The 18,874-nt window shown below is 37.9% G+C and overlaps 1 pseudogene; it reads right to left on the bottom strand.

Annotated features, from left to right (window-relative positions):
- Positions 1-1,542: 1,542 nt before the first annotated feature.
- Positions 1,543-14,813, bottom strand: LOC119038340 (NADH dehydrogenase [ubiquinone] 1 alpha subcomplex subunit 5-like; annotated as a pseudogene).
- Positions 14,814-18,874: the final 4,061 nt, after the last annotated feature.

Raw genomic sequence — 18,874 nt, 5'->3', positions numbered from 1 at the left:
CATAGCCAAGAATCAATTTAAACACTTAAATCTCTATCACAAAGTACTGAAGCAAGATTGCAAAGATTTTTAAAGCAGCATAATCATAAAGCAAAAAGGATTTTGTACCATTATTAATAAATACTGTTTAGCTTATCCTTATTTCATGCTTTTAAAAATCATAGTCTTTATGTATCTTTATTAAGGATATAACAGAGTGACTGTTTTTAAACTGAAAGGGGTATATAATCAAAAATGTTTTGGAAATCTCAGCTCTAGATGTTTCATGAAGTTGGAAGAAATTGGATCCCTTCCTACAGATGAGACAAGTGGAAAATGATCTTTTCTGCATTGGTTAGATGCTGCTTTTATGACCCGTATTAGGCAAAACCAAAAACTTCAAGGGGATTACTGAACTTTGTTAATTTTGTTTCTCAACTAAAAGTTAAGTACAAACTTCAGAGTATTACCTTGAGAAAGCATGTATAGTTTTACATGTTGAACTATTTTGTATATATATTGACTACTAAATATTTTTATTTTATTTTTTCATTTATATTTATTTAGTATTCAATTTATAGCTCCATAAGGGGAGAGATTTATTGGGAAAAAGAAAAATACATTTTTTCCATTTTCAAAGATTCTGTTTTACCACAGAGATAGCAAAATATACATGCACATGCACAGACGCAAGCCCCTAAAGTAATGTCTTTGATGGTAAGAAGTATCAAGTTTTACTAAGTTTTTAAAAACAATATGGGTTAGAAAAAAAGTTAGGACATCTGAAAAGTAATTTTATTTTTGTTTAACCTTAAACTTGTCAATCGCTTCTTTCCTTGAGCAGCTTTATCTTGTTTGATACCCAGCTACACTCATACTGGAAACTTTGTAAAAACTACTTAGTGATTCCACTTGGAATTTATAACCATACAACTAAGATGTTTTAAATAAAAGCCTGTCCATATGCCAGATAAACTTTAGAAACTCATATTATCTCTTCTTTCACAAAAACTCTCTCTCTATCCTGATGTAGTTTGATCAGGGGCCAGACAGCTAACTTCTTCAAATGAGTCAAAATTTTAAAAGTTTCTTATCACTGTAAATAAGAAATCTTTCTTTCTAATACAAAATTAATTTCCACAGCTTTAGAATGAATTGTAATTTAATAGTTTTTCTCTTACTACTTTACTTCAAACAGTGATCTACACATTTGTTTAAGCAATAATAAGTTTTTTTCTGGTTTCTTCAGAATAAAAAAATCAAATGTGTAGAGGTATTACTAAAAATATCGCCTATCAAATCTATAGCCTGTTCATTGAGACATATAGAAATTTTTCCAATTAATTTTTAAATCTTATAGAACCTCTATTTTATAAAATACCATCTTTGGAATAATTTGAATGAATTCTTTAACAAAAACTGATTCATAAGTCCCTGAATTATAAATATGTTCTGCATCAGTTTTCTTGATTATTAGTTGTTAATAATATTAAAATATTTTTGATATAACAAAACACTTAATTACATCAGTTTTCCTTCAACATACAAGTCATTTGATGATTACTATTTTGTCCTTTTCCACTGGTTGGCAGGAGGCTCTTTCACTAAAGTCTACCATAGTTTTCATGGAATAATTTTTCTCACCAAACTTAGTTATTTTCAGCCTGAAGAACCACCCCTTCTATTTGGCCACCCTGAAGTTGGTCTTCTAATTTTTTAACATCTGGTTCCACTTTAACCATATCCAGCATCTCGTTTGTAATTTGTTTTGTGTCCTTTCTATATGGTGCATTTTTAGGGATTTGCTCAAGAACATCAATAATTTTTGCATACAATATTCTTAGACTCTCATGAGGACTTTCTCATACTGCCAATCCCACAAGGCCAGTAGTCTTCTTTAGCAACCCTGCTATGACAGTGCCCCTAAATATTTTTAAATATTACCTAAATAAGTGAGGATCAAAATTAAATGGTAGCAGCCAATTAAAAATTATAATACAGAATTTGTTGACCAATTGAATATAGTAAAAGGAACTCTAGCCTGTTTAATTTCTATTTTCTTGAAAGACTTTATTTTAGTTTCTATTAAGTAATATTATATATATTTTAAATGGTTTATATAAATAGTATGCTCTAAAGTAGGAGTTTATCAGTAGATGAGTAGATAAAAAAAGCTGTGGTATATTTACACAATGGAATACTATTCAGCCACAAAAAAAAAATCTTACTCATTGTGACAGCGTGGATGGACCTGGAGAGCATTATGCTAAGTGAAATAAGCCAGTCAGAGAAATACAAGTACCATATGATGTCACTCATATGTATAATCCAATGAACAAAAATGAACTAATAATATATTGACAGACTCATGAATAGAGAGGAGGCTGATAGCTGTTGGGGTGGGGGCGGCTGGCTGGGGTTGGTTGTGGTTTTGAGCAAAAAAGAGAAAAAACTCGTAGACATGGACCATAGTGTGGGTAGAAGTGGGCGGAGGGAGGTGGGTATATGGGGGATTAGTGGTGATGGATGGAGATTTGACTTGGGGTGGTGAACACACAATATGGTATACAGACGATGCATTCTAGAATTGAGCACCTGAAACCTGCATAATTTTGTTAATCAGTGTCACCTCAATAAATTCAACAAAAAAGGAAATAAGTAAGGTGGAAATTGGAGAAATTTTTATGCTACATCAATTTTATCACAAAGATTTATATAGTCTACTTGTTCAGTGAAATTTAGCTATTTTAAGTTAGCTTTTTATTATTAATATATTACTTGATTTTAATCACAGAATCCTATGGAGCTAGTAATACAGCAGCATTTGGATTTTCAGTATATGTACCTGCTTACTTTTGATACATCAAGCTATATTGCAACTACCAACTAGTTTTTTATTAATCATTATTCAGCCTATGTTTATGCTCTTTTCACATCATGTCTCTAAATATAGCCAAACTGGATAACCCTAAACTATTTGCTCTGTTCACTCCTGGGCACAAAGTTATATAAAAAAGGGCAAGACAGTATCTGTTAGGAATATATAATAATTACTGAACAATTTAAAATATCCAATCTATTGAGCATTTATAGTAAACCAAATAATCATCAAATTTAATCATCCAAGTTTTAGTAATCATCAAATAAATGATAAGTGAAATTGATGCAACATAAATAGAGAAGGTTGGTTTTTTTGTTTTTTTTTTTGCTGAATTGTACTGTGGGTAATTACATGATTGTATATGGGTTTATTTTGTGTCTATTCAGCAAAATGGGGGGACTAAACAACTTCAACAACTATGATCAGTGAAGATGGTTAAACTGAACAAATTCCAAACAAAATCCCAAACTTTGTTATTAATGGCTTTAAGATAATTTTTAAATGAATTTTCTGAGTTATTGCCTTAGAAACTTTCTACTTAATACAAATTTTGACCCTAAATTTTCCCAATACTTCAGAAATGCAGGGCCCTGGCATAGGATTTGTTTCCTATTGAGTATTCAGGAAATTTTGCCCCAATTGCTTCCAGATGTCTTCCTGACCCATACCAGCAACTCTAGAACATATGCACTTGTTTGGGGGAGGACGTAATCTTTTAAAATCAGAATCTGTTTATTTTAAATCTTCAATGTACAAAACTGAACTATTAAAACTTGAACATTTGATGTGGTTCAACTCACATTGCCTCTTCTTATGTATTTGATGAATGTTAATGAGTTGTTTTAGGTTTCTTTCTAATGATTTACTTTAAGAAGTCTTCCAAAATGTATACTCTTTAAAGACAATATCATATAAAATATACATCTGAAATGTTACATGTGGTTTGTTGAAAACAATTATGTTTCTTCATTGAAAAGTTTTTTTCTTTTTATTATAGTTTCTCTGGCTCTTAAATTGTCAAATAAAAATGCTGGTAAAAAAAAGTTAAATTATATTCACATGAACATAACAAGTTGTCTCAGAAGGCAGAACTATTTGTTTGACCACAACATATAAATATCAATACACATACGTGTGTGTTTAGAGCTGTATCCTCAAACACCAAATGGCACCATAAACTTTGAAAATGAAGTCTATTTTAAAAAACAAAAAGAAAAAACTATAAATGAGAAGAAAGCTTTGAAACGTGTCTGCAAACCATGTGAAATGCATTTAGGTTTTTCAAAGAGAATTGAAAGCTTTCAGTTTCAACAGAAGTAAATTGCTGTCATTATTAATAGCAGACATGTGGCGATGGTTTAAATTGGGACCAAAAGCGTGGGTTCTTCCCAGTACAAAGACAGTGCAAGCTCAGAGGCTATGAAATATTCAATGTCAATTTTTAGTCCCCCAGAGTCTTTTTATGCCTAAAAATTCAGTGAGCAGCCTTAGAGCTCAAGGGATAAGAAAAGTAGTGATAATCCTTTGAGTAGGAAAAGAATGTTTATCATACTGATTAAATGAGTGTACCCAAGACTGGTGGCTTTTAATGAGAATTAGGGCAAAATTCACTCATACAGACACTTGAAGGGAGCATGTGAACACTTGCTCCTTTGTCATTCTCTGACATTCTTTCTCCTAGGATTACACACTTCTCTATAAAATGGTTTGACTTAGGAAACCAAATATAATTTAATAAGTCTGTTCCCTTAATAGAAGAGTTACTAGAACTACCAAGGATTTGCTAACATAGACTGATACTACCTGGAAAGCAGCAGAAAGTTCAATGCTGCCTTCAAAGAACTTGTAGTCAGGTTGGGGAGGTAGATAAGTCAGCGAGTAACTGCATTTAATGTCATGAGCCTCATGGTTATGTATAGCAGGGAACTGGCCAGGCTGCTTTGGGGAGGGGCTGTTGCTCAGGAAGATTTCCTGCAGCAGTTCTTCTCAACCTTCAAGAAACATCAGAATATCCTGGAAGGCTTGTTAAAACAGGATGCTGGACCCCTCCACAGAATTTCTGATTCAGTATGTCTGAGATGGGGGCCCAAGATTTGTATTTCTAACTAGTTTACAGGGAATGCTGGTTGAGAGCCCAACCTTTGAGAACCGCTGCCCCAGAGGATGGTAAGCTCAGCTGGGTTCTATAGGAAAAGAAAAAGGACAATTCTAGTCTTACAGAATACCAAGGGTGAAGGCCCAACATGGGGGCCTTTTGGGATTATAAATAGCATGTAGGGCTTTAGAGAACAGCCCCCAGTAAGGAGACCAGTTGCCCGGTCTGCCTTGGGATTGGGAGGTTTCCTGGAACTCAGGACTAGAACCAGAACAAACACCAGAACGGTCCTGGGCGAACGGAATGGTTGATCACCTGGGAATGCCAGGGGGGTGAGACCAGAGAGGTGGGCATAATTCATGCTGATCATCCCCGGGCCACATCAAGGAACTTGACTTTAACCAGGAAGCCACAGAAAGCCATAAAGGGGCTTCAGCAGAGAAGAATTATATTAAGGTTTATGTTTTAGGAAAATCATTTCGAAGTCATGGGATTGAGAGAAGAAGGTGAAACTCAGGCAGGGAGGAAGCTACTGCGGTGAACTCAGTGAGAGATGGCATGACCCGAGGCTAGGTGTTTGTGGTGTGATGGAGTATGATGGGGAGGAGGAAATTATGTAAAATTTGCTAAGAGACAGAATCTACTGGACTTGCCGACTCACTGAAGAATCCAAGCATTGAAGATTATAGGACGACTCCCAGGTCTGTGGTTTGGGGCTGAGTGGGTGGTGATGACAAACAGTGCATCATTTCACACATGAGGAAACTGGGGCTTTGACAGTTTAAATGGCTGGTCAAGGCTAGACTGTAAACTAGTAAGAGCTGTAATGAAACATTTCCTGACAGTACTCATTTTACCTCTTTCATATGTGAATAATATTAATCTAGTTTTTTTTTACATCCTCATAGCTGTTAAGTAGAAATAGTGTTTGTATAGTGGTCTTTACTTACAGTGACCACAAGGACAGTAATGATAATGAGAAGGTGTTTTCAGCAGCTGAGTTCAGAACATCTCTTTGGTCCTAGACTTCCTTTAAGGGAGACATCTTGCCTCTTTTCAGAGGGCAAACACAGTTTATTATATTTCATTCATGGGTTTTTACTCCTAATCTGACCCTGTGCATGCCTGTTTTTTTCTAGTTTTTGTCCTGTTTCTCATCGGTGAAGTAGTGTGCATATATGGCCTTTGTCAGTCTCTGGGTTTACACTAAAGTGACTAATGTTGGTTTTTAAATGAATTTCTATTGCTCAAAATTAGCCCTATCTCCATCTTTAGCCCACTGTGTAATAGTGCTTCCAAACATAATCTCTGTGAGCCATGTTGACACAGTGGGAGTGTTTCCAGGTTGCCCAAGGAGCACCTCCTTAACATCACTGCTAATTGGAAATAAATCCTTGGTTTCAGCATAAGTCAGCTAGCTTAATAAGAGCTCTATGCAATTTCTCTACTACCACGGTGGAAACAGGGGCCAAGCAGGCCTTCTGCCTTTGGCTATGGTCAACCAGTTCAAAATTCAAAAACAGGTGAGAGTCCTACACATGGTTGTGTGCACATAGTGACCAGCAAAGATATATCCCCTTCTGATCAAAAGGAAACCAGCTGCTTACTACCTGGAGGTACCTTTCCTAGCTGCTCTTAGGCATCTTTGCCTTCCCTTCCTAGAAATGGTATATCCTACAGTTTCAAGAGGGGCAAGATTAGCGAGAGATAGGTGTGAGGACTTTGATATTTATCTTTGGGGCTTCATTACCCATTGCCCCTCTCTCTACACAAACCCCTCTTTTCAAGGCCACACTGTGCCCCACTCCTAGGAGAGACTCAGATGTATCTTGCTGCTCCCAGGCTATTTATGGGACTCCATCCAAGTTAGCCCATCTCAGACTATGTCTAATATATGTACTGTCAATACATGTCTAGGGGCCAAATTGACAAGCTGAGCCTTTAATGTGAGCCTGAGTCCTCTCAAAGAAAGTTCTGGCAAGTGACCTTGCCAAAAGGAAATTATTTTTTTGTATCTCTGTTTGAAACTTATTGTTCCATCCTACCTGTCCCTTGGTTCTTTTTTTTATTTTTTTAAATATATTTTATTAATTATTCCATTAAAGTTGTTATATTTCCCCCTTCATTCCCCTCCACCCTGCACACCCCCTCCCTCACCATTCCCCCCCTTTAGTTTATGACCACGTGTCTCAAGTTCTTTAGATTCTATACTTCCCATACTATTCTTGCCCTCCCCCCTATCTATTTTCTACCTACCATATATGCTACTTATTTTCTGTACCTTCTCCCCCCTTCTCCTTCTCCCACTCCCCTGTTGTTAACCCTCCATGTGATCTTCATTTCTATGGTTCTGCTCCTGATCTAGCTGTCCTCTTAGTTTGCTTTTGTTTTAGGTGTGGTTGTTAATAACTGTGAGTTTGCTGTCCTTTTACTGTTGATCTTTTTTATCTTCTTTTTCTTAGGTAAGCCCCTTTAACATTTCATATAATAAGGGCTTGGCGATGATGAACTCCTTGAATTTGATCTTACTTGAGAAGCACTTTATCTGCCCTTCCATTCTAAATGAAAGCTTTGCTGGATAGAGCAATCTTGGATGTAGGTCCTTGCATTTCATGACTTGGAATACTTCTTTCCAGCCCCTTGTTGCCTGTAAGGTCTCTTTTGAGAAATCAGTTGACGGTCTCATGGGAACTCCTTTGTAGGTGACTGTCCCCTTATCTCTTGCTTCTTCTAGGATTCTCTCCTTCATTTTAATCTTGGCTAATGTAATTATGATGTGTCTTGGTATGTTCCTTCTTGGGTCCAACTTCTTTTGGACTTTCTGAACTTCCTGGATTTCCTGGAAGTCTATTTCCTTTGTCAGATTGGGGAAGTTCTCCTTTATTATTTGTTCAAATAAGTTTTCCACTGGTGGCTGTTCCTCTTCCCCTTCTGGTACCCCTATAATTTGGATGTTGGAATGTTTAAAGATATCCTGAAGGGTCCTAAGCCTCTACTCATTTTTTTTAATCTTGTTTCTTCATATTTTTCTTTTTTAATTTTATTTAGTTATTTTTCAAGTACAGTTTTTTGTCTATTTTTCCCATCCCAGCCTCCCCCACACCTTGCTCCCCACCTCCCTCCCATTTCCACCCCCCTTAGTTCTCGTCCCTGTGTCCTTCCTATTTGTTCCTCCAAATCCCTTCCCCTTTTTCCCTTAACTTCCCTTCCTTCTCCCCTCTGGTCACTATCTCCTTGTTCTCTATTTCATTGTTTTTGTTGTTTTTTTCTGCTTGCTTGTTTGTTTTGTTGTTTAGCTTCCTGTTAAAGGTGAGATCATATGGTATTTGTCTTTCAGCACCTGGCCTATTTCACTCAGCATAATGCTTTCCAGTTCCATCCATGTTGTTGCAAAGGGTAGTAGCTCCTTCTTTCTCTCCGCAGCATAGAATTCCATTGTGTATATGTACCACAATTTTTGGATCCATTCATTTACTGATGGGCACTTAGGTTGCTTTCAACTCTTGGCTATTGTAAATTGTGCTACTATGAACATTGTGGTGCATAGGTTCTTTGGTATTGATGTTTTAGGATTCTTAGGATATAATCCCAGCAGTGGAATTGCTGGGTCAAAAGGCAGGTCGATTTTTATTTTTCTGAGAAAATTCCATACTGTTTTCCATAATGGTTGTACCAGTCTGCAATCCCACCAACAGTGGACTAAGGACCCCTTTTCCCCACAACCTCTCCAACATTTGTTGTTTGTTGCTTTGTTTATGATAGCCATCCTGACTGGTGTAAAGTGGTATCTCATTGTGGTTTTAATTTGCATCTCTCTGATAGCTAATGATATTGAGCATCTCTTCATGTGTCTCTGAATGTTCTGTATGTCCTCCTTGGAGAAGTGTTTGTTCAAGTCCTTTTCCCATTTTCTAATTGGGTTGGGTGTCTTCTTAGAGTGGAGTCGTGTAAGTTCTTTGTATATTTTAGAGATTAAACCTTTGTCTGAGGTATCATTGGCAAATATGTTTTCCCATACAGTTGGTTGTCTTGCTAATTTAATACTGTTTTCTTTAGCCATGCAGAAGCTTTTTATTTTGATGAGATCCCATTTGTTTATTCTTTCCTTTACATTCCTTACTCTAGGGGACATATCAGTAAAGAAGTTGCTGCGTGAAATATCTGAGATTTTCTTGCCAATGTTCTCCTCTAGGACTTTAATAGTGTTATGACTTACATTTAAGTCTTTTATCCACCTTGAATTTATTTTGGTGTATGGTGTAAGTCTGTGCTCAAGTTTCATTTTTTTGCATGTAGCTGTCCAGTTCTCCCAACACCATTTGTTGAAGAGGCTATCTTTACTCCATTTTATGTTACTGCCCTCTTTGTCGAATATTAATTGACGGTAGAGAGTTGGGTTGATTTCTGGGCTCTCTGTTCTGTTCCATTGGTCTATGTGCCTGTTTTTATGCCAGTACCAGGATGTTTTGATTACAGTAATACAGTTTGATATCAGGTATTGTGATCCCCCCTACTTTGTTCTTCTTTCTCAAAAGAGCAGCTGCTATTCGGGCTCATTTATGGTTCCATATAAATTTTCGAAGTGTTTGTTCTATGTCTGTGAAATATGCCATTGGTACTTTAATAGGTATTGCATTGAATCTGTATATTGCTTTGGGTAGTATGGACATTTTGATGATGTTAATTCTTCCAATCCATGAACAAGGTATATGTTTCCATTTGTTTGTGTCTTCCTTGATTTCGTTCTTCAGGGCTGTGTAGTTTTCTGCATACAGGTTTTTTACCTCCTTAGTTAGGTTTATTCCCAGATATATATATATATATTTTTTGCTATATCAAATGGGATTTTTCTCTTTATTTCTGCTTCTGCTGATTCACTGTTGGTATACAAAAATGCCTTTGATTTCTGGATATTGACTTTGTAACCAGCTGTTTTGCCAAACTCATTAATTAGTTTGAGCAGTTTTTGGGTAGAGTCTATAGGATTTTCCATGTACACTATCATGTCATCTGTAAACAGTGACAGTTTTGCTTCCTCCTTTTCCTATTTGGATGCCTTTTATTTCCTTTTCTTGCCTGATCGCTGTGGCTAAAACTTCCAATACTATATTGACTAGAAGTGGTGAAAGTGGACAACCTTGTCTTGTTCCTGATCTTAGTGGAAAAGCTTTTAGTTTTTTCCCATTGAGTATGATATTGGCTGTAGGTCTCTCATATATGGCCTTTATTATTTTGAGAAATGCTCCCTCTAGTCCCACTTTGCTGAGTGTTTTTATCATAAATGGGTGTTGTACCTTATCGAAAGCTTTTTCCGCATCTATTGATATGATCATGTGATTTTTGTCTTTGCTTTTGTTTATGTGATGTATTATATTTACTGATTTTGCGAATATTGAACCATCCTTGCATCCCTGGGATGAATCCTACTTGATCATGGTGTATGATCTTTTTGATATATTGTTGGATGCGATTTGCCAATATTTTGTTGAGGATTTTAGCATCTATGTTCATCAGCGATATTGGCCTGAAGTTTTCTTTCTTTGTTGTGTCTCTATCTGGTATTGGAATTAGGATGATGCTGGCTTCATAAAAAGAATTTGGGAGTTTTCCATCCTTCTGGATTTTTTGAAATAGTCTTTGGAGAATAGGGGTTAGCTCTTCCTTAAATGCTTTGTAGAATTCTTCTGTGAAACCATCTGGTCTGGGGCTTTTGTGTGATGGGAGTTTTTTGATTACTGCTTCAATTTCTTTTGCTGTTATTGGTCTATTTAGATTTTCTTCTTCTTTTTCACTGAGTTTTGGAAGATTGTATTTTTCTAGAAATGTGTCCATTTCCCCTAGGTTGTCAAATTTCTTGGCATACAGTTCTTCATAGTAATTTCTTACAATCCCTTCTATTTCTGTGGTATCAGTTGTAATCTCTCCTTTTTCATTTCTGATTGTGTTTATTTGTGTCCTCTCTCTTCTTTTCTTGATGAGCCTACTTAAAGGCTTGTCTATTTTGTTTATCTTCTCAAAGAACCAACTCCTGGATTTATTGATCCTTAAAATTGTGCTTTTAGTTTCTATGTCATTTAATTCTGCTCTAATCTTGGTTATTTCCTTCCTTCTGCTTGCTCTAGGCTGTCTTTGTTGTTGTTCCTCGAGTTCTTGCAGGCGTAGGGTTAGGTTGTTTTTTTGAAATGTTTCTATTTTCTTTAGGTAGGCCTGTATTGCTATAAACTTCCCTCTCAGGACTGCATTCGCTGTGTCCCATAAGTTTTGGGTTGTTGTGAGATCATTTTCATTTGTTTCCAGAAATGTTTTGATTTCTTCCCTAATTTCATTCTTGACCCATTCGTTGTTTAATAGCATACAATTCAGTCTCCATGTTTTTGGGTGCTTTGGGGTTTTTCTTTGGGGTTGGTTTCTAATTTCAGTTCCTTGTGGTCAGAGAAGATGCTTGGTATGATTTCAATTTTCTTGAATTTTTTGAGGCTCGTTTTGTGTCCTATCATGTGGTCTATCTTTGAAAATGTTCCATGTGCATTTGAAAAGAATGTGTTAGCTTCTTTGGGATGAAGGGCTCTATATATATCAGTTAAGGCCATTTCATCTAGGGTGTTGTTTAATGCCACAATATCTTTGTTGATAATTTGTTTGGAAGATCTGTCCATTTTTGATAGTGGGGTGTTCAAATCCCCTACTATGATTGTGTTGCTGTCAATATCTTTCTTGAAGTCCTCTAAGATTTTCTTGATATATTTGGGTGCCCCTATGTTTGGTGCATATATGTTTACAATGTTAATGTCTTCTTGGTGGATTCTTCCCTTGAGTATAATGAAATGACCTTCTGGGTCTCTCTTTATAGCCTTTTTTTTTTGAAGTCTATTTTGTCTGATATGAGAATTGCTACCCCATCTTTTTTTTCTTTCCTTTTGCTTGGAAAACTTGTTTCCAGCCTTTCACTTTTAGTCTGTGATGGTCTTTTGTCCTGAGGTGAGTCTCTTGTAGGCAGCATATGTGTGGGTCATGCTTTCTTATCCATTGAGCTATTCTGTGTCTTTTGATTGGAGAATTTAATCCATTTACGTTTAAGGTTATTATTGATAGGTACTTATTCATTGCCATTTTTGTACCTGTGTTCCTCTCTGTCTCCCTCTTATCCTTCCTTCCCTTAAAGCAGTCCTTTTAGTATTTCTTGTAGAGCTGGTTTGGTGGAGGCATATTCTTTTAGACTTCTTTTGTCTTGGAAGCTCTTTATTTGGCCATCTATCTTGATTGAGAGCCTTGCTGGGTAAAGTAGCCTTGGTTGTAGGCCTCTGGTTCTCATTACTTGAAATATTTCTTGCCATTCTCTTCTTGCTTGGAGTGTTTCCATTGAGAAGTCAGTAGCTAACCTTATTGGGGCTCCCTTGTATGTTATTTCTTTTTTCTCCCTTGCTGCCTTTAAGATTCTCTCTTTGTCTTGGAATTTTGCCATTTTGATGATGATGTGTCTTGAAGTGGGCCTCCTTGGGTTCCTCTTGGTTGGGACTCTCTGTGATTCCTGGATTTGTGAGACTTTTTCTCTTATCAAATTAGGAAAATTTTCTCTCATTACTCATTCAAATACGTTTTCTATCCCTTGTTCTTCTTCTTCTCCTTCTGGTATTCCTATTATTCGGATATTATTACGTTTCATATTGTCTTGCATTTCTCTTAATCCCTCTTCATTCTTTCTGAGCCTCTTTTCATTTTCTTGCTCTTTCTGTGAGATGCTTTCTACCTTGTCCTCCAACTCCCTAATCCTATCCTCCGCTTCATCTATCCTACTTTGAAAACTTTCTACTGTGTACTTCAATTTGGAAATTGTATTCTTCATTTCCTCTTGTCTCTTGCTGATAGTTTCCATTTCCTTTTTGATGTTGCTGTAGTTTGCAGAGAGATCATTATAGTTCCCCTGTGGTTTCTGGTAGTTCACTGTGAGCTCTTTGAACTTCGTAATAACCAGTGCTTTGAATTCACTGTCTGATAGTTGATCAGCCTCTATTTCATCTAACATTCTTTCTGAAGTTTCTGCTTTTTCTTTCATTTGGGGATTGTTTCTTTGTCTTCCCATTGTTTGAGACTCTTCTTGTTAGTCTCTGCTTCCAAAATTTATCTGTTCTGAAACACTGGTTTTATGGTGTAAACTTCTGTGGTATGATCCTTGTGAAGTTCAGTGGTGCAGACTCCTTGAAGTTTCTTGATGTTCTTCGTCTCCACCTACACTCACGCTGGTCCTCGCGCTGGTCCCTGCGTTGGTCGCCTACCACTGCTGAATGTCCCGGCTCTAGTAGCCGCCTCCTCAAGCACCCAGGCCCATTACTACGGCAGTGGCACAGGGGCTGGGAATGTCCCGGCTCCCGTATCTGGCTCTCTCTGCCACCCAGGGCCGTCACAGGGGCTTGGAGTGTCCCGGTTTCCGTACCTGACTCCCCGGCGTCTAGTCCTGTCTCTATGGCAGTGGCACAGAGGCTTAGAAAGTCCCAACTCCCGTACCTGATTCCCCAGTGTCCAATCCCGTCGCTATGGCAGCAGCACAGGGGCTGAGACCGTCCCAGTTCCCGTAGAGGGATCCTCTGCCACCCAGGGCTGTCTCAGGGGTTTGGAGTGTCCCGGCTTCCGTATCTGACTCCCCAGCGTCCAGTCCTGTGGCTATGGCAGCGGCACAGGGTCTGAGAACTTCCCGGCTCCCGTAGCTGGCTCCTCTGCTGCGTCACAGGGGTTTGGAGAGTCCCAGCTTCCATACCTGACTCCCTGGCGTCCAGTCCCGTCGCTATGGCAGTGGCACAGGATCTGTGAACGTCCCGGCTCCCGTAGCTGGCTCCTCAGGGTCCAGGCCTGTCTCTATGGCGGCGTCACAGGGGCCTTTGGTGTCCCAGCTCCTGCAACTGACCCTTCCGTTGCCCAGGCCGGTAGCTATGGCATCGGCACAAGGGTGTCCCGCTCCGGTTCCTGACTCCTCTGTCTCCCAGGACCATCACAGGGGCTTGGAGTGTCCAGCTTCCGTACCTGACTCCCTGGCTCCCAGGCCTGTTGCTCTGGTGGCAGCACAGTGGCCGCGTGAGACCCAGCTCCAGTAGCTGACTCTGCTGCCGTCTGGTGTTTCAGCGTCAGTCACAATCTCTGGTCTTTTAATTTCATAAATGCTGGGTAACCGATGGTTTATTGTGCTGTTTCTCCATAGATCTGCCAGGATTTTCACCCATGAGTACAGGAGCTAGTATCAGTTCCATCTTACTCTGTCGCCATCTTCCCAGCCATTCTTCATATTTTTCTGTTTGATCATTTTTTTCCTCCTGGTCCACTCCTTTGCAGAGGGAACTTCCATTGTCCCTCTCTGACCCCGCCCCCACATACAGGGTCACAAACCAGTGACCTGGGTGGCCCCGCCCTGGTGAACAACTAAGGCTTCACTCCTCATACCTAATAGGCATGAACAGATCAAAACATTGCTCAAGAACAACTCAGAGCCCCAGAGCCAATAAATCTAAGCGATGAAGAAATAGCCAAACTTTCAGATGCACAGTTCAAAACACTGGTGATCAGGATGCTCACAGAACTGGTTGATTTTAGTCACAAATTAGAGGAACATATGAAGGCTAAACTAATTGAAATGAATGGAAATACACAGGAAACCAATAGTAATGGGAAGGAAACTGGGACTCAAATGTCCCTTGGTTCTTAATTGACTTTGGTTCTCATGCTGACATCTTTTTGTACTATATTCAGTCTTTGGGGATCTCTAGTTTGCAAATACCTGTTCCTTAGCCAATTTAGCTCCTGTCCACCATCATTGCTTTCTTCCATCCTCCTTCTCCCAGGGTTCCAATCCCCCAGGCACCCAATGACCATGGGTATTGCTTTCCCCTGCTCAGTTCAGGCAGCCAGCATACATCTGTCATTCTTTTGGATCATTGTCTTTCAGCTACCAACAGGTTTAAAGGGGATTTGATAAGTGAATTCATTTTGATGTAACCATAGTTGATAATTCAAAGGGATGATAATTTAATATGGGCTGATGTCCTTTTGTGTTCTTCAAATCACACCATGTAGGCAAGTGTTTTCTCTGCTTGCCTTTAAGGTAAGTTCTGTGCCTCTGGAACTCCTTTTAAACTTACTATTGGTATATTTAGCCCTCTCCCTTCCCATCCAACAATTTTTCACTACTGAGGCTAGTTTGTTTTTCTTTAAGAATAACAACTTTGTACTTTTTGTAAAAGTGATTAATAATTGTTATAAAAATTAAAGCAATGCAGGAAAATACAAAGAAAGAAAAAATCACTCAACACAAAGAATTAAGTACCATTAGTATTATTATATTTAATTCCATATATCTATGAACATATACAAATAAAAACATAGACAGACTTACAGCATTGTCTTATAAACTTGAGACAATGCTGTGAATTAATTAGTTTAATTTAATTTTTCTTAAATTTAATAGAAATATGTAAGAATAAAAGGATTTTGGGAATCTGGATTAGTTTTTTGTTTTGTTTTCTCCCCAAAAGATTCTTTCCTCAAGAGATTCTTCCATGATCAATGAAAAAAATCAGGAAAACAGTAAGTGGTGAGAGTCATTAATTGTTTCAAAGTATATTCCACTTGTACACAGAGTAGATTTAATCTTATAAAAAATGGGATATTTGAGTATTTTTACTCTCCTTCTTGTCTCCTATGTCCTATTATGGTTTTATGTTTTATAATATGTGTGTTTCATTTTGTAACTATGGATTGATTAGCCTAAATTTTCCTTATAAATGATTCCTTACTTACCATTAGTTCTTTTACTAGAGCTATTCCATTCCTTGCTTCTTTATTTTATCACTTTGTTCAGTGGATTTCATTTTTTTTCTATTTTTTTAATTGCCATTCGCATACAGTTGTATCTATTTTCCCCCTCCACTAACCCCTGTCCCACCCATCCCTACCCACCCTTGATCCTTTCCCCTTTGGCTTTGTCCATGGGTCCTTTATTCATGTTCCTCAACAACCCTACCCCTTTTTTCCCCCCTTATCCTCCCCTCCCTCCCCTCTTATTATTGTCAGTTTGTTCTTTATTTCAATGTCTCTGGTTCTATTTTGCTTGCCTGTTTATTTTGTTAGGTCCCACTTATAGGTGAGATCATATGGTATTTGTCTTTCACTACCTAGCTTATTTCACTTAGCATAATCTTCTCTATAGCCATCCATGCTGTCAGGAAGGGTAGGAGTTCCTTCTTACTTTCTGCTGCATAGTATTCCATTGTACAAATGTACCATAGTTTTTTGATCCACTCATCTACCAGTGGACACTTAGGTTGCTTCCAACACTTGGCTATTGTAAATTGTGCTTCTATGAACACTGGGGTGCATAGGTTCTTCTGAATTGGTGTTTTAGGATCCTTAGGGTATAATCCCAGCAGTGGAATTGCTAGGTCAAAAGGCAGTTCCATTTTTAGTTTTATGAGGAAATTCCGTACTGTTTTCCACAGTGGCTGCACCAGTCTGCATTGCCACCAACAGAGTACTAGGGTTCCCTTTTCTCCACAACCTTGCCAGCACTTGTTGTTTGTTGCTTTGTTTATAATGAACATTCTGACTGGTGTGAAGTGGTAACTTATTGTGGTTTTAATTTGCATCTCTCTGATGGCTAGTGTTGCTGAGCATCCTTTTATAGGTCTCTGGGCCATCTGTATGTCCTTTCTGGAAAAGTGTCTCTTCAGGTCCTTTGCCTATCTTTTATTTATTTATTTATTTATTTATTTATTTATTTATTTATTTATCTTTCTGGTGTGTAGTAATGTGAGTTTTTTAATATATTTTGGAGATCAAACCCTTATCTGAGGTATTAATTGCATATACATTTTCCCATAAGTTTGGTTCTCTTTTATTTTGCTATATTTTCTTTAGACATACAGAAGCCTTTTATTTTGATGAGGTCCCATTTGTTTATTCTTTCCATTATGTGCCTTGCTCTAGGGGATATATCAGTGAAAATGTTGCTGTGTGGAATATCTGTGATTTTCTATGATATATTCTCCTCTAGGACTTTTATAGTATCACAACTTATATTTAAGTTTTTTATGCATCTTGAGTTTAGTTTTGTGTATGGTGTAAGTTAGTGGTTGAGTTTCATTTTTTTGTATGTAGGTGTCCAGTTCTTGCAACACAATTTATCGAGGAGACTTTTACTCCATTATATGCTCTTTCCCCATTTATCAAATATTAATTGACAAAGCAGACATGGGTTTATTTCTGGACTTTCTATTCTGTTCCATTGATTTATGTGAGTGTTCTTATGCCAGTTCCAAACTGTTTTTATTACCATGGACTTGTAATATAGTTTGATGTCAGGTATGGCCATCCCTCCTACTTTGTTCTTTTTTCTCAAAATTGCTGCAGCTATTTGGGGTTTTTATGGTTCCACATAAATTCTTGAAATGTTTGTTCTATATATGTGAAATATGCCATTGGTATTTTAATAGGGATTGCATTGTATCTATAAACAGCTTTGGGTAGTATGGACATTTTGATGATGTTAATTCTTCCAATCCAAGAACATGCTATATGCTTCCATTTATTTGTGTTTTCCTTCATTTCTTTCTTCAGTGTTGTGTAGTTTTCTGCATACAGGTTCAGTAAATGCTCTCAATAAGTCTGTCTCTATTTTGCTTATTAGTTCACTTTACTCATTACATGTCACATATGAGTGAAATCATATAGCACTTGTCTTTGTGAGTAGAGCCCCATGAAGTGATACATTTCTATAGTCAACAAAGAGGAATAGTTTTGCTTCCTCGGGTGTACTTGGGTTTCCTAGATAAAAAATTCTAGTGAATATTAAAGTTGCTTATCAACCAAGGGTGTGAGCCTGGGATTCAACAACTGGGACAGGGAAGGAGGGTGTCATACCCATGCAGGATGAATCTATCCAAGTAATGAAGTCGGATAGAGTTGTGCAAGTTGTGCCCCGCACCAGAGTATATGCAAGGGGACTTCATGGGAGCTGAAATTCAGCCTGCACTCTGCCAAGCCATGGCCCCACCAGCCTGGAAGAAGGGTGCTTGTATGAATTGTTCTGCTCATAGGGGCTGCCTTTTTCTAACTGGTGTATCTACAAGGGCATATTTTTATTCATCAACCTACTCTCCTAGAGCTAGTGACTTCTTTAACTTCTACAAAGGCACTTTAGATGGCCAAGAGCTAGTGGTGGCCCCAACAATAAGCTCAACCTTTCTCATAGTCAGGGTTAGGTCAGTAGAGCACCCCAAACTCCCACCTTCAGGTGGGATTTAGTTTTATAGCCAGCCCATCTGTGTTCACTCTTCATGTTTCCAGTTCTGCTCTCCTCTAGGTGCTAATCCCTGCCTTCAATAGATGGAATTCTGCACTGTGCTCATGTCATTGCCAATTTATTTAGTGACACGAGATTTAATTAACCACTCTACTGCCTTGTTGCATTCTATGTTATACATTTTTCTTGGCTACAACACAGCCACATTCTATAGCTGTGTATTAATATGTGTTTTCAAAATTCTGTTGTGAAAAGCACTTGGGAATTTCTTCTTTTCCTTAATTTACATTTGAATTTCTTTTTTTAAAAGATATATTTTATTGATATGCTATTACACTTGTCCCATTCTCTGCCCTTTATTCCCCTCTTCCCTATACACCCCCTCCCACCCACATTCTCCACCTTTAGTTCACGTCCATTGCTCATACATGTAAGTTCTTTGGTTTTTACATTTTCTATACTATTCTTAACCTCCCCCTGTGTATCTTAAACCGACCATTTATGCTACTTGTTCTCTGTACCTTTCCCCCCTCTATCCCCCTTCTATGCTAATAACTCTCTATGTGATCTCCATTATTGTGATCCTGTTCTAGTTGTTTGCCTAGTTTGTTTTTGTTTTTAAATTTGGTTGTTGATA

The sequence above is a fragment of the Artibeus jamaicensis genome, unplaced genomic scaffold (assembly GCF_021234435.1).
Source record: "Artibeus jamaicensis isolate MK-2021 breed Jamaican fruit bat unplaced genomic scaffold, CSHL_Jam_final contig_511, whole genome shotgun sequence".
Classification (NCBI taxonomy): Eukaryota; Metazoa; Chordata; class Mammalia; order Chiroptera; family Phyllostomidae; genus Artibeus; species Artibeus jamaicensis.
Note: the sequence above shows the minus strand (reverse complement) of the source record. Positions and strands in the feature narration are given on the sequence as shown.